Source organism: Terrapene carolina, unplaced genomic scaffold (assembly GCF_002925995.2).
Source record: "Terrapene carolina triunguis isolate 2854851 unplaced genomic scaffold, T_m_triunguis-2.0 Scaffold33911, whole genome shotgun sequence".
NCBI classification, from domain to species: domain Eukaryota; kingdom Metazoa; phylum Chordata; order Testudines; family Emydidae; genus Terrapene; species Terrapene triunguis.
This window is the reverse complement of record NW_020698262.1, coordinates 6,257,744-6,271,029: the sequence shown is the minus strand read 5'-3', so window position 1 is coordinate 6,271,029 and position 13,286 is coordinate 6,257,744.

Below are 13,286 nucleotides of genomic sequence, written 5' to 3'. Positions count from 1 at the left end.
CTCAAACTCCTTCACAGCCAGGTGGCAGAAGTATATTCTCCAAGAAAGCACCACACGGACATGTTAATGCACATACCAATTCACATCCAATATTCTATGGATTGGTGGATAGACTCAACCAATGTGTGCATGGGAGTTTTTTTGCTCCATCTCACACTCTTAATTTAGTCACAGATGCCTTGAACCTAGGATGGGAGGCTCATCTGAGCCACCTGCAGATGCAGGGTCTCTGGTCTCCCCAAGATCTCAGTATACACAAACATCAGAGAGCTGCAGGCTATCCACTTAGCTTGCATCATGTTCCTTCCTTGCATTAGGGGAAGGGGCATATTGGTGCTCACTGGCAATACAACCACCATCTTTTATGTGATCATGTAGGAGGAGCCCAGTCCTCACTATTCTGTTGGTAAGCAATCCCACTCTGGGATTTCTGCATCAGTAACGCTATACTTTGAAAATGGCCCACCTCCTGTGGACTCAGAATATGCTGGCAGATCACCTGAGCAGGTTGCTTATCCATCACCATGGACTGGTCCCTTTGCCCAAACATAGCAAGGTCCATTTTCCAGCTCTGGGGAACTCTCCAAGTAGATCTATTTACAACAAGGGACAACAGAATGTCACCAGTTCTGCTCCAGAGCAGGACATGCTTTTCTCCCATCCCTCTTCTGACAAGAGTTCTGCACAAGGCCAAACAGGACAAGGCCAGTCTTATACTAATGGCCCTGGCTTGGCCCCATCAATGCTGGTTTTCACAGCTCTCGGACCTCTCAATCAGTCCCTGACTGTTACTCCTGCTTCACACAGACAGTTTTGCAGAATCACAGCCACCTCTTTTATTCCAACCTTCAGGCTCTTCACCTGACGGCCTGGAGACTTCAGAGATCCCTGCTCCAGAGAACTGCAGGAAGTATTGACTAGTACAAAACAATCAATGAGGACAACTTACCTGGCTAAATGAGAGTTTTTCCACTTGGTCGAGGCTGAAAGGGGTCTCCCCCATTCTTACTTCTATTCAGCAAGTGCTGGACTATCTTTTCTATCTGAAACATCAAAGATTAGTAGTTAGCTCCATTAGGGTACACCTAGCAGGTATATCAGCATTTCACCCTTGTGTGGATAGCCACTCCTTTTTTTCCAACCTGATTTTGTAAGATTTTAAAAGGGGTTGGATAGGCTGTTTCCACATGTAGAGTCTTATTCCAGCATGGAAACTGAATTTAGCCTTAACGAAGCTGATGGGTCCCACCTTCGAGTCTCTAGCAACCTGTTACACCTTTCAAAGAAAGCAGCCTTTTTAATAGCCATTCCATTGGCTAGGAGAATAGGGGAGTTTAGGGCGTTAGTATCATATCCTCCATATATTTTTTTTTAATGCAGATAAAGTCTACCTTTGTCCGCACCCAAGGTGTTTTTCATAATTAAAAAACAAAAGTGGTCTCCTCTTTCCATATAAACCAACCAGTTTTCTTAACCTTCTTCCCAAAGCCTCATGGTAATAAGGGAGAGGAGTCACTCCAAACACTAAATGTTGGAAGAGTGTTAGCATTCTATTGGAACAGACTAAAAAGCCTTTCAGATCTTGGTCTCAATTCATTGTTGCATTTGCAGACAGAATGAAGGGCTGCCTGGTTTCCATGCAAAGGATTTTTGTTGTAGATATCTAGTTGTATTCGCCTATGTTATCAGTTGGCTAATATGAACCCTCAGAATAGCGTATTGGGTCATTCAACTAGATACAAAGCAGACTTTGTGGCATTTCTGGCTCGTGCACCTGTACTTTGCAGAGTAGCAACCTAGTCAGCATGTCACACATTTGCCTCCCACTATGCAATCTCTCAGCAGTCTCTAGATTGTTAAATTTGGACGAATGGTCCTCCAGTCCCTGTTCAAATTGACTCCAAACCCACCTCCAGATGAGACAGCTTGTGAGTCACCTGCAGTGGACTGGACATGTGCAATCACGCAAAGAAGAAAAAATGGTTTCTAACCTTTCCATAAGGTTGTTCTTCTAAATGTGTTGCACATGTCCATTCCACAACCACCTCTGCTTCTTCCCCTCTCTATCGGGAGTCATTCCAGCAGATAGGAACTGAGGGGGGGGGTCTGGGGCAGCTTGGCCTTTTATGCCTGCATGGTGTGCAAGACACAACAGAAGGTGCTTGGCCCTTCCTGATGAGTACTGCTAAGAGTAAAAACTCTGACAACTGTGCACTGGAGCCCCCAGACATGTACAGTGGAATAGACATGTGCAAAGCATCTTGAAGAACAACAGTTACAGAAAGGTTAGTAACTTTTTTCCTGCAAGATGACCCCAAGCAGCATCACTGGCATTGTGTTCTTTGTGAGACAGAAACACTGCAACTAGTTCTAATGCTATTGCCTTGGGAGAGAACAGTCAACTTACCAGCATGCAATTTCTGCAAAGAAGGGGAGTGCAGAACACTGAACACAATGTGGCTAGGGCTGCTTTTCATTAACAGAAAAGACCAGACTCTCAGTGAGGCCAAGCAAGGTAGTAGGTCAGAAATTACAGGGCCACTTATCTCAGAACAGCTATTGCCGTCATTAATAGTCAGCAAACTCACAATCCCCATGTTGCCTTTTAAACTGTCTGTCCCCCCACCCCTTCTTTTTGGGACAATGTAACTTCACAGCAATAAACTGATTTGAGCTCATTGGACCGAATCTATTCAGTTTAGCGGATATAAAACTGGAGTAACTCCACTAGTCTAATTGAACAGAATTTGAGCCCACAAGACATACTGTGGTCATTGGCAGCAGATGTGGGCATATGTAATTATGTAAAATAGTTAAAGTATTTTAAACGAGGATTTAATTTCTAGCTAATGATTGAGCACTGACTTCTTCACCAGAATATACATGATGATTTTAGAGATGTTCCAACACCATCTCTAGAACAAAGGGAAGCTTACAGATAGTCAGGGCTCCAAAATAACATACTTTAAAAAAGTTGACCAGACCCATATTGTGTTTCATGAAAACACTCAATACAATTCTTTTCAATTTATTGGAAGTAATTGAAAGGCATCACTACGCACTTTACATTTCCCTGCAGATGCTTACAACCAAAATACTGCATCCACCTATTAGGGCATGAGAACAATTTTTTTTTTAAAGTGTATTTCCAGCCACAGCATCCCTTTAAACAGATAATTTGACATAGGCAAAGTGCAGCTGAGCTGGGCAAATGCCGTGCTAACACTTCAGGGGTTGAGCACTGTCCTAACTTACACCTCTGCACCACAACTATGTCAGAACAAGATCTGACCTCCATTATGGCCCAGTGTATGTAGACAGAAGTTTCGCATACACATCTCACAGCCCTGCATACAACATCTGTACTAAAGCAAAACAGTTGAACATTTACTTTCATTTGATCTTAGTGCTCTGACTAAGTGGGGACTTAGGCAGGATATTGGTACAAAATATTGGGGCAAGAGTAGAAATTAGACTGTTTTACCCCCAAAAAAGTACTAAGTTGGTGGAAAAACTGCATTGAGCACGTGAGAGAAAAGAGATAACAAGTGGTCCAAACCAGCATCCAATTATTCCAACCCAGCTCGATTTGTATGCAGAATATCATCCACAAAGGCAAAATTATACGTTTTAGGTGTTTACAATTTTGTTTCTACTTCTATTCTGCCCATTTAAAATATTAAAACCTGATTTTCTCCTATGATATTTTGACACACGAGTTTCCAATGAATATTAGACTTTGAGGTTTCATGTAGCCAGGGCAAAGTATACATAAATGTTTGCACTATGACTGTACAATATCTTCAGTATGAGTCACAGTGGACTTCAATGCAGCAACACTACACAACAGTTCAAGGCAAGAAAATACTGTATCCAATTGAAACTGGACGGGGAATTAAGGAGGCAGAAGTCTCACCCATTTTGGACTTGATGACTCGTATGAGAAGTTCCACAGGCTCTTAATGACAAATGGTCAGAACCTCAGTTTAACAGCTCTTCTGAAACACAGCCCTGCCAAGAGCATTGTGCTCCTGGGGCATTAGGTCCGTACTGATTCACAGGCAAGAGTGACAACTATGGCCAACAGCTGGTTGCCTGGCTACATTTGATGATGTGACAGTAGTTTTAGGAGTGCCTATCACAGTTCCATAAGTGAAGTTGACTTTTGATCTGAAAACAACTATTTGCTACACGAAATACAGTCTACCCTTTCCAAAGTTATAGGTTTTACTCTTTGGATATAGAATGAATTTTCTGAATATTGATGAGTAAATCTGATAACCCTTTTAAAAAAAAGTTAAGAAATTTAGCTCCTTGTCAGTCTATTTTTTGTCATAGCTCTCCACACTTCCTATATAGGTAACTCACTGAACTCTAGGGAACTAGAAACATTTGACTGTTTTCAGGATTAATGGGGTTTTTACTCTTCATAACAGTGTCTTCTTCACCAGAGGCTGAAGAATGTGGAATACCATAGAATTGTCTTTTCAAAAATAGCCACCATTTTTCATTTCTTTTATAGCTCTTATAAGTGATGCTCTACTGCTCCCAAACAGCATGTACTTTCCGTTGCCAAATTTAGGCACAGTCATACAATAAATACAAGACAAAAATCAGATTGAAATTAACTTTACTCCAACATATTATGCATCATTTACAAGATTACTTAAGTTCTTCATTGGTGAAAAGCATTGTAACACTTATGAATAACTTACTTGTAGCTTTATGTATGTAACAGTACAACTTTAGAAGGAAACATGAGACAAATGCAAAAAAAAAAAAAAACTTGGCACAGGTTTTTTTTGGCATGCATTATACTAAACAGTTTCACAACTATTAAGACAACGTTTCTTCTTTGGGATTGCCACTTGTAAATTTTATATAAAACAAAAAACCCATTTGCTTCTGGCTGTTTATTACAATTTAATTGGCTAAAATGGCAAAAGTCAAAAAGGAACATCCTTCTGAAACTAAAGTTTGTCCACTAGAAGCTAGGATGACCAGATGTCCCGATTTTATAGGGACAGTCCCGATATTTGGGGCTCTCTTATATAGATGCTTATTACCCCCCTCCCCCGTCCTGATTTTTCACACTTGCTATCTCGTCACCCTACTAGAAGCTCAAACTCCATACAGTGAGGGGATGAAATAGACTGCTGATATTTCAAATGCGGTTGACAAATCTAGCTGCTTCAATATGCTTTGGAACAGACTCATCCATGGAGTTTTGTACTTATCCATTCCAAATAATTTTAAATACAAGTGAAACAATCAGGTGCTAAATTCTAATAAGTGGTTAAAATGAAAATAAGGCCAGCTTGAAAACATGGCTCATAGCCCACCTCTTCCATATGTGCTCTTGCAAATATATGTAGAGTACTGTCTGCTCTGCAGCCAAGTGAGTGCTTGAAACAGGCATTGGCAAAACTGCACATTCCAAAATGGAGGCCACTGTTTGAAACTTATTAATCCACTTGATGTATTGTATCAGCAGCTTCTCAAGTTATCTAATGTTTTCCACCTAAAGGCAGTATAAAGGATGATTTATGGGACTGTATAAATCAGAAGCAGCTCAGCAGATTGCTGATATTTTTAAGTAGCAGAAAACTCATTTGGGGATTTCCACTACTCCAGTTTTTAGTGAACTGGAAGAGTTATGCACACACAAAACAGACAAACTTTGCATCAACCTGACCAAGTCAATACAGAGTTGAACAATCTGGCCCTTTGTGTCTATTAATTGCATAGCAAAGGAATTTTAATAACTCTAGCTGGCAAATCCTTCCACTGACTTGTTTGCCATTCAAGCATGTAGACTTTAATGCACATCAATTACTTTAAAAAAGCTTCAGAGGTTTTGAGAACCACTGAAATTCCTGCGAATTTGCACCATGCACTCAGAAAAAGTGCACGGTCACTAACATACCCCCTACCCCCCGCATATTTACCACCTAGTGTTTACAGAGCGCGTTATGAATGGAAGCCTGTTTGCAGTAGGTTTGTTGAAACACAAGCACAGCAGCATTTTTAAACAAACCAAAGTGAGATTACAAAGGCCCACCTCAAAAATGACATTTTGATGTACGTTTATTTGGAACAACAGAAATCTTCACGTGAAGATTGTGTTGTCAAAATGACCAAGAGCATCCCCAAATTAGATTAAAGCAAAGGAAACTGTAGAGAATTACTCTGCACAACTTTCATGATAAAAGATCATTTAAACATAATTTGGTTGACCTCAGTGTTGTAATTTCAGCACCAGATATTCCTTTAGTAAATTAAGAATGATTTACATTGGCTGAACAAAGCATACCCATATTATCCACATCCGTGCTTTATTCAAGTACGTTCTACACCCGTAATTTTATATAGATAACCTTTTAATTTAAAACCTCAACCCTTCCAACACATATGCACCTAAAGTTAAGAATGTGAGCAGTACCACTGAAATACATTACATTAGTCACATGCTTAACGTTAAAAATGTACCAAAATATTGTCAGGACCAGGACCTAAAATAGCAAAAATCAGTCATTTTGTTAAGTTAGAAACATGCTCTATTACCTTTTTATGCTAATTCAGAGTAACCACAGGTAATCATCTAGATGTACACATGAGTAACAGCAGAATTTAGACTCTTAAAAAAGGCATGGCATATGTGTACTTGGAGGTAACATTTTCAAGGGAAATTTATGAAAAAGTAATTTGGGAAAAAACAGATGTGGCTCTGGAGTGGTTTATAGCTTGAACAAGTTCAGCAAGACCAGTTTCACAGTCTTAGTTTCTTTAAGCTGTTTAACTCTTCGCTGAATATAAATGCGTTATGGTGCTTTAGGATTTCAGATAACGTCGAAGAGAAGAGTTTCTATACACCAACTACTTCATTTTGTGTACATAAAAGTGTACATGTATATTTAAGAGAGATTTATTATCCTAGACTGCCAATTTCTGTCAGGCTGAAGAAACAAAAACTTCCCTGCAATTTAAACAAAGTGTTTTTTTCATGCTATCAAATAATAGATCAAATAAGTATTTACAAGTGTATACACATAAATGGATGCCTGCATATCTCCACAGTATAAACAAAAATGCCTCCTCTCCGTTATCAGGGCTTAACGTAAACTTATACCAATATATAATGACACCAATAAAAATGCAAGGCAACTCATTGTTAAGTTTGACATATCTAGTTTTTCAGCTGTCTTTTTGCTTATATTTTGCAGAATATAAGACAGGGGCTGCGCCCTGAACTTGTTTATGTCTCCTTTGTATTAATGAATGAAAGTGCAATATGTTTAATTTGCATACAAGTGTCAGTATTCTTTCAGAAGCGAAAGCCAGTTTTTTGTTTTGAAGTTGATGTATGCATATGTTCATGTCCAAATAAGGTATGTGCACATTACCAGTATGCCACTTCTCTGCCCAGGTGCATGCAAAATACCCTATTTACAATAAAAGTACTCAAATCCCTAATGTATATAAGTTAGAAGTGTCTACAATTGCATTACTTCTCCATTTAAATATTTTGTCCTTCGTGTTTCTCAGTAAATCTGCATGCCATGACGGTTATGTGGATGTATCCAAGAGACAATATAGACTAGTCTCTGGATTGCTTTTACTATCCTTTGAAAAACTGGATGCTTTAGACAGACAAGATAACATGCAACTTTATTTACAGCCAGCCAAGGAAAGTAGAGCACCTTCATCTTAAGTCATGCTTCAGGGCACAGTAAAATGATTGTGACAGACCAGGGAAGAATTCATCTCTGGCTGAGAGAAAGTATTATATGGTTGTCTAAAGGTCCGATCCAAAAGCCCACTGAGAGCAACAGAGATACTATATACTCCAATGACTTTAGATTGGACCCTAGAGCATTTTAGCGTTTTTCATTTTCCTTTGAAGAGTCAGGTAATGAGCATTGCCAGCGATAGAATACTGGATTTGATTAACCAGTTGGCTGATTCATAATGGCAAAACGTACATTCAAGTTTTTCCCCACAAACAAACAGGTCATGGGATGCATGGTTAGGTGACCAATCACAGCCCATGTGAGTCTAGAATGGAAGTGGAGTTCAGAGTGGTCTAACACAGGTGTAAGAGATCCAATAGTTGCAAGGATGAGAAATTGGGATAAAGCAGGAAATGCAAGAAAATAGTGCAAGTATGACTATTTGGAAACAAGTTTGTATGGAGAGGCTATAGTGAAACCATAGGCTATTTTGGGTGCCAAAAACAAGTCTCCCTTTATTCACCAGCCAGCCCATTACAGCCAACAAAAGGGTAGTGAAACATCTAAGTCATTGTTAACAATACTGGGAAAGAATCCTGCCTAAAATCAATTTTGCAGACTGACACACTTAAGGTAGTGCACATTATTTTGGAAGGGCAGTGCAAGAAAAATTGAAATTGAAAAAAGAAAAAAAAATTAGTTTGGAAGAGTTAAATATTAACTGAAGATTTCAAATCAAGTTTAAATGCATTTGTTCAGTGCCTAGCACAATAGGGCCAAATTTGGTTGTGACCTCTCTTGTCTATTACAAGTGTTAATTAATAAATCCAGAACTCGGGATATCTTCCTTTAGTGCAGGGGTCAGCAATGTTTGGCACGCGGCTCGCCAGGGTAAGCACCCTGGCGGGCCGGGCCAGTTTATTTACCTGCTGACGCAGTAGGTTCGACCGATCGCGGCCCCCACTGGCCGCAGTTCGCCATCCTAGGCCAATGGGGACGGTGGGTAGCCGCGGCCAGCACATTGCTCACCCGCGCATCGCTCCCCCGCGCCGCTTCCCGCCGCCCCCATTGGCCCGAGACTGCGAACTGCAGCCAGTGGGGGCCGCGATCGGCCGAACCTGCCGCATCAGCAAGTAAATAAACTGGCCCGGCCCACCAGGGTGCTTACCCTGGCGAGCCGCGTGCCAAATGTTGCCGACCCCTGCTTTAGTGTAAGGAATTTTCCACAGCCTCATTTTCATAATTTCCAATGTAAATAATTTTCTATAATCAGAATAACACATCGCATTTGTTTAGACTGTAGGTAACTTTGGGACTCAAGTGACCCATGTCCATCAAAACAAGGTATATTTACTGTTAAATTGTTTTCATGCCTCTGGATTTTATTTAACAGTTTCAAATTGTGATAATACCATACTCATTTAAGGTAATACCCCAGTATCAAATGTTAATCCTGTGGGGGCTGGGAGAAATGGGGCCAAATTCAGCATCAAAGCCCTATTGTATTACTGTGCGCTGTAACTGCATATTTTAGAGAACTGAAATAAGACAACTGTTCATGGGTACCAGCAGTGTAAACTCATTTCTATTGAAAAAATGCTGCTGGTTTCCTCTAGGCCATAGTCACTGGTAACAGTGCATGCACAATTCACTCCTTTGTAAATAGAGTTTTAAGGCTTAAATCAAAGAAAGGATAACCTGCAGCTCAGCATCATGAGCCTGTGGGGTGGCTAGCTATTCTACTTGGGTGGCTAGTAGTAGGAAACTTACCTGCTGTAATTCCACTCTCTGAACGCATCATAGAAATTGATCCCCACTCTTGAGTTTTGGGCTTCTGGAACAAAGCCTGAACTTCCAAAATGTGAAGTTGTGCAGGGCCGCTGAGTCCACACAACATCTCCTCTTCCACAGAAGGTGGTATGTTTCACCTCTGTAGAGCACGCTTGTTCCCTTCTTTTTGAGCAAGAGGTTGAAGCAATTACCTATGAGAACTTATGTATCTAACCGCTTCACTTTGAGATGTCAGTATAATCAGTGCATCAGTTGGATGGCCACAGCCATCTATGCACTAAGAAATGCATTCTCTGGTTCTACAATAAAGCAGTGGGGAAAGTACTCTTAAAACCAAAGCATAAACATTGCTACAAATAGTAACAGATAAGATGGATTCATCCAGCCATAGTTCATCTGTCTCTCACAAGAATTGGATGGGTGAGAAGGAATCCAGTCATGCATCTTCAGAGAATCAGAATTACATGCAGGTAATTTCCCCTTCTCTCAATATACCATGCTGACTGGGTTCCTGCTTCTAGAGACCAAGCAACTTGAGGGGAGTTTCCACAAAGCAGCAGACTCACCAAATCATGGAGAACTAGAATGGCAAAAGGCAGTTTTGTACACTCAAGATTGTGGAGACTTTCAGGACACTCCCCCATCTGAGAATGTCAGGGAAATATTAAATAGGGGACAAGCAGCATAGGGCATGCATTGCAAGGCAGGTATGTAGAAGGATTTGTTGTTTGCATTACACAATTTCAAGTAGGGATACAGATGCCCACCAGCTGAGACTGTTGGCTTGATTATAACACATTTAAGAAAGCAGGAAAAGCCAAAAGCCTCCCCAAGAAAAGACTGATTTGACAAAGGAATATCCTGCAACAGAAGAGTCACCTCCATCTAGCATATTGGTTAAGTCCTACATAGTAAAGAGGGAAACATTCTCAGTTTTGCACTGGGAGCTGTCACCAGAAAGGATGGGCTATAGATCACGTCCATCAGGTCTCCAGAAACAAAAACTTCTACATAGATGAGTGACTGGTTAGTATCAAACATACATCCAATACCCCCCCTCTTCCTGTGGGTAAGCAAGTGTTCCTTTGCCTTTACAAAACTGAAAACAGGATCTTGGATCCTTATTATTACTAGTGAACAAAATATGCTAAGGAGTTGCTCTGGGATCCGTGCATGACTTTTAAAATGACCAACTAAGGATATACTTGAAAGGATATGCCGAGTGCTTAATCTAGCCTCCTCCTTTCTGCTGCAGCCAAAAGGGTTACTCCTTTAGTCAATAAAGTAACTGGACATACACCAGCTTAGTGAGAGGCAATACAACATTGAGGATAAGATCCTCAAGTTTGAGAGAGAGAAGCCAAAACTCTAGAGCTCAATAATGACCCTAGATTAGTAAACATGCCCCAAGGCTACCAAAGAATAGACCAGAGACTGCAATGAGCTCAGGTAGCCAACACGCATCCCAAATACATCTATAAGTAGAGAATGTGGCTACCTAAAGGCAATTACCAATTGGACAGCACAGGAAGCTGCATAATTTGACTTAATGGAATTTGAATGAAGTTCTGGTGACCACAGTTAAAGGAGAGAGGCTCAGGCTTCATCATTTGTCTATATGAATTATGTATTTTGTTCTTCTTTGGACTTCAGGCCCACTGGAATCATGTCTTATGGTACATCCAACCACAAGTACCAGAATACTATTGCAAAAATCAAAATTCAAGTTTCACTATGGTCTGAGCTGGTACTTGCCACCTTCTGGCAAATACTCACAGTTAGAACAGTGTATCACGTTTCTCTCAGTTTATGAAGACTGCAGGACTCAAGGCCTCTGGACAGCTCAAACTGGGTGCTCTGGTGCAAAGCACAAACCTTATCTTCTCCAAGGCAGACAGATGGGCAAACCTCTCCAACAAGTTGTTCTTGTGCCTGAGAGCGGCTCCAAGATACATAGACATCAGTGTATCTGACTTCCTCATCTGGAGGAATCAGGATTGTGATGTCCAATGTCCCAAGATACCTACAGACAATGCCTTACTGATTGGCACACTACAACAGTGCCCCAAAATGCAACTCTGAAACACTGGCCTGAAGAGTGGGCTGAAGAGGCATAGAAAATTGGTGTGCCTGGGAGCTGAGGTATGCAATCCATCCACTGCACATTACACTAAGCTACCCCCATCACAGCAACGTTTTGGTGTATTAAGACAAGTGATCATGCAGCAGTTGGGGTTGGGTAAAAGCGGTCTGAAATGCTCTGAGGCAAAGCAATTCAAGTCATGAAGAACTCCCCCACAGAGAAGCCATCAGCACCTCAAATTCACTTCCTTGGCACTAGTGCTGTGGGTGAACATCTGCCTAGTGCAGCAGGGGAACAGCTGGGCAATGCACCCGTACATCGTGTAAATTACTCCATAGCGTTGGTGCCAGGTATGTTAAAGGTGACCTATTTGTACACAGACAGGCCAATGCTCCAAGTCCCCTCAAAGATACCGACTGGCATGCTTGTCAGAAATACACCAAGCCTCTGTTCTGAGCCACCACCAGGTAGGTGACCCAGCATATTGGAAGTAGGAACAGCAAATGAGCTCCAGGGCTCCAAGATGTGTCTGTGTTGGGAGAGTATCACTGCAGCACCCAGATCTGATGTGATCCAAGATTATCTGCTACTGCATCAAGCTCCAACTGCACAGCAAGCCCTGATAGAGCAATGGTGCTGTCAGTGCCCTGCAAGTCCACCATACTCTCATGAAATGGTAAGGCAATCTAGGGCCCAACATTACAAAGTCCTCTGGTATGCCGAGCTCTGACAACACGCTAAGACAACAGATCTTGCTAGTGTGTTGAGGCATTCTGACCCCACTGCAGTACTCCAAACACCAATGGAGCCACAACCATCTGAATCCTGGAATTCCACTGCAATTGCCACCACCACTCAGGCTGCACCAAACCAAATCGCACTTTGAGTCTCCTACCAACACAGATAGAGAATTGTGCCTTTTACACACTGATCTTCCGAGCTGTGCCCTTTCCATAAACTGGAGACAGGGGAGCATGGAATCTGTTCCAAATATTTCTGGATGGCGCACACAGGTGCTCTAAGGCAAGGTACAGCTGCAACCAGCCTTCCAGACTGACCTTCAAGGCAGAACTGGATGCTCCTGAAATAAAGTTACAAGAAAATACAAAAGTTAGTAACACCTCAGAAATACTAAAAGAAAGAAAAAAAAGTGATGCAAGGCTCACAGCAGAAATTCACATCAGAATAACGGCCTCTCCGTTGAAATATATGACTGTTGTAACTGATCAGCTAGGAGAAGAAAGTAGATGAAGGAAATCTCCATGCTTTGAGTATAATCAGCTTTTAACAGATAACTGCTGAAGTGAAGCCAGGGGCAGGAGGGGCTGCTGAGCCCACTGTGCAGAGGACCAATGTACCTGCTGCTATACAGGGAAGTCAGCAGCCTCAAACACTCTGAACTTTGGGAGTTCTCCCTAGTCTTGTTCTGGAAGAGTAAGATTTAAGAGTAGTAATTTAGTCAACAGGCTTTCAGAGAATTCAGTCGTTACAAGTCTAACAGTTTCTATGGTTTTTGGTAAGGTTCGTAGTTATAGTATAACCAATATACTATTCCTCAAATTAGCAAATAACTGTGCTATTGGTAGGTGAATTACAATGTAACCTGATGATTTGTTCTGATCTTTCACTCACACAGACATTCTAATATTTAGAATTTCCTTGATTTTGTTTGCATCAGAACC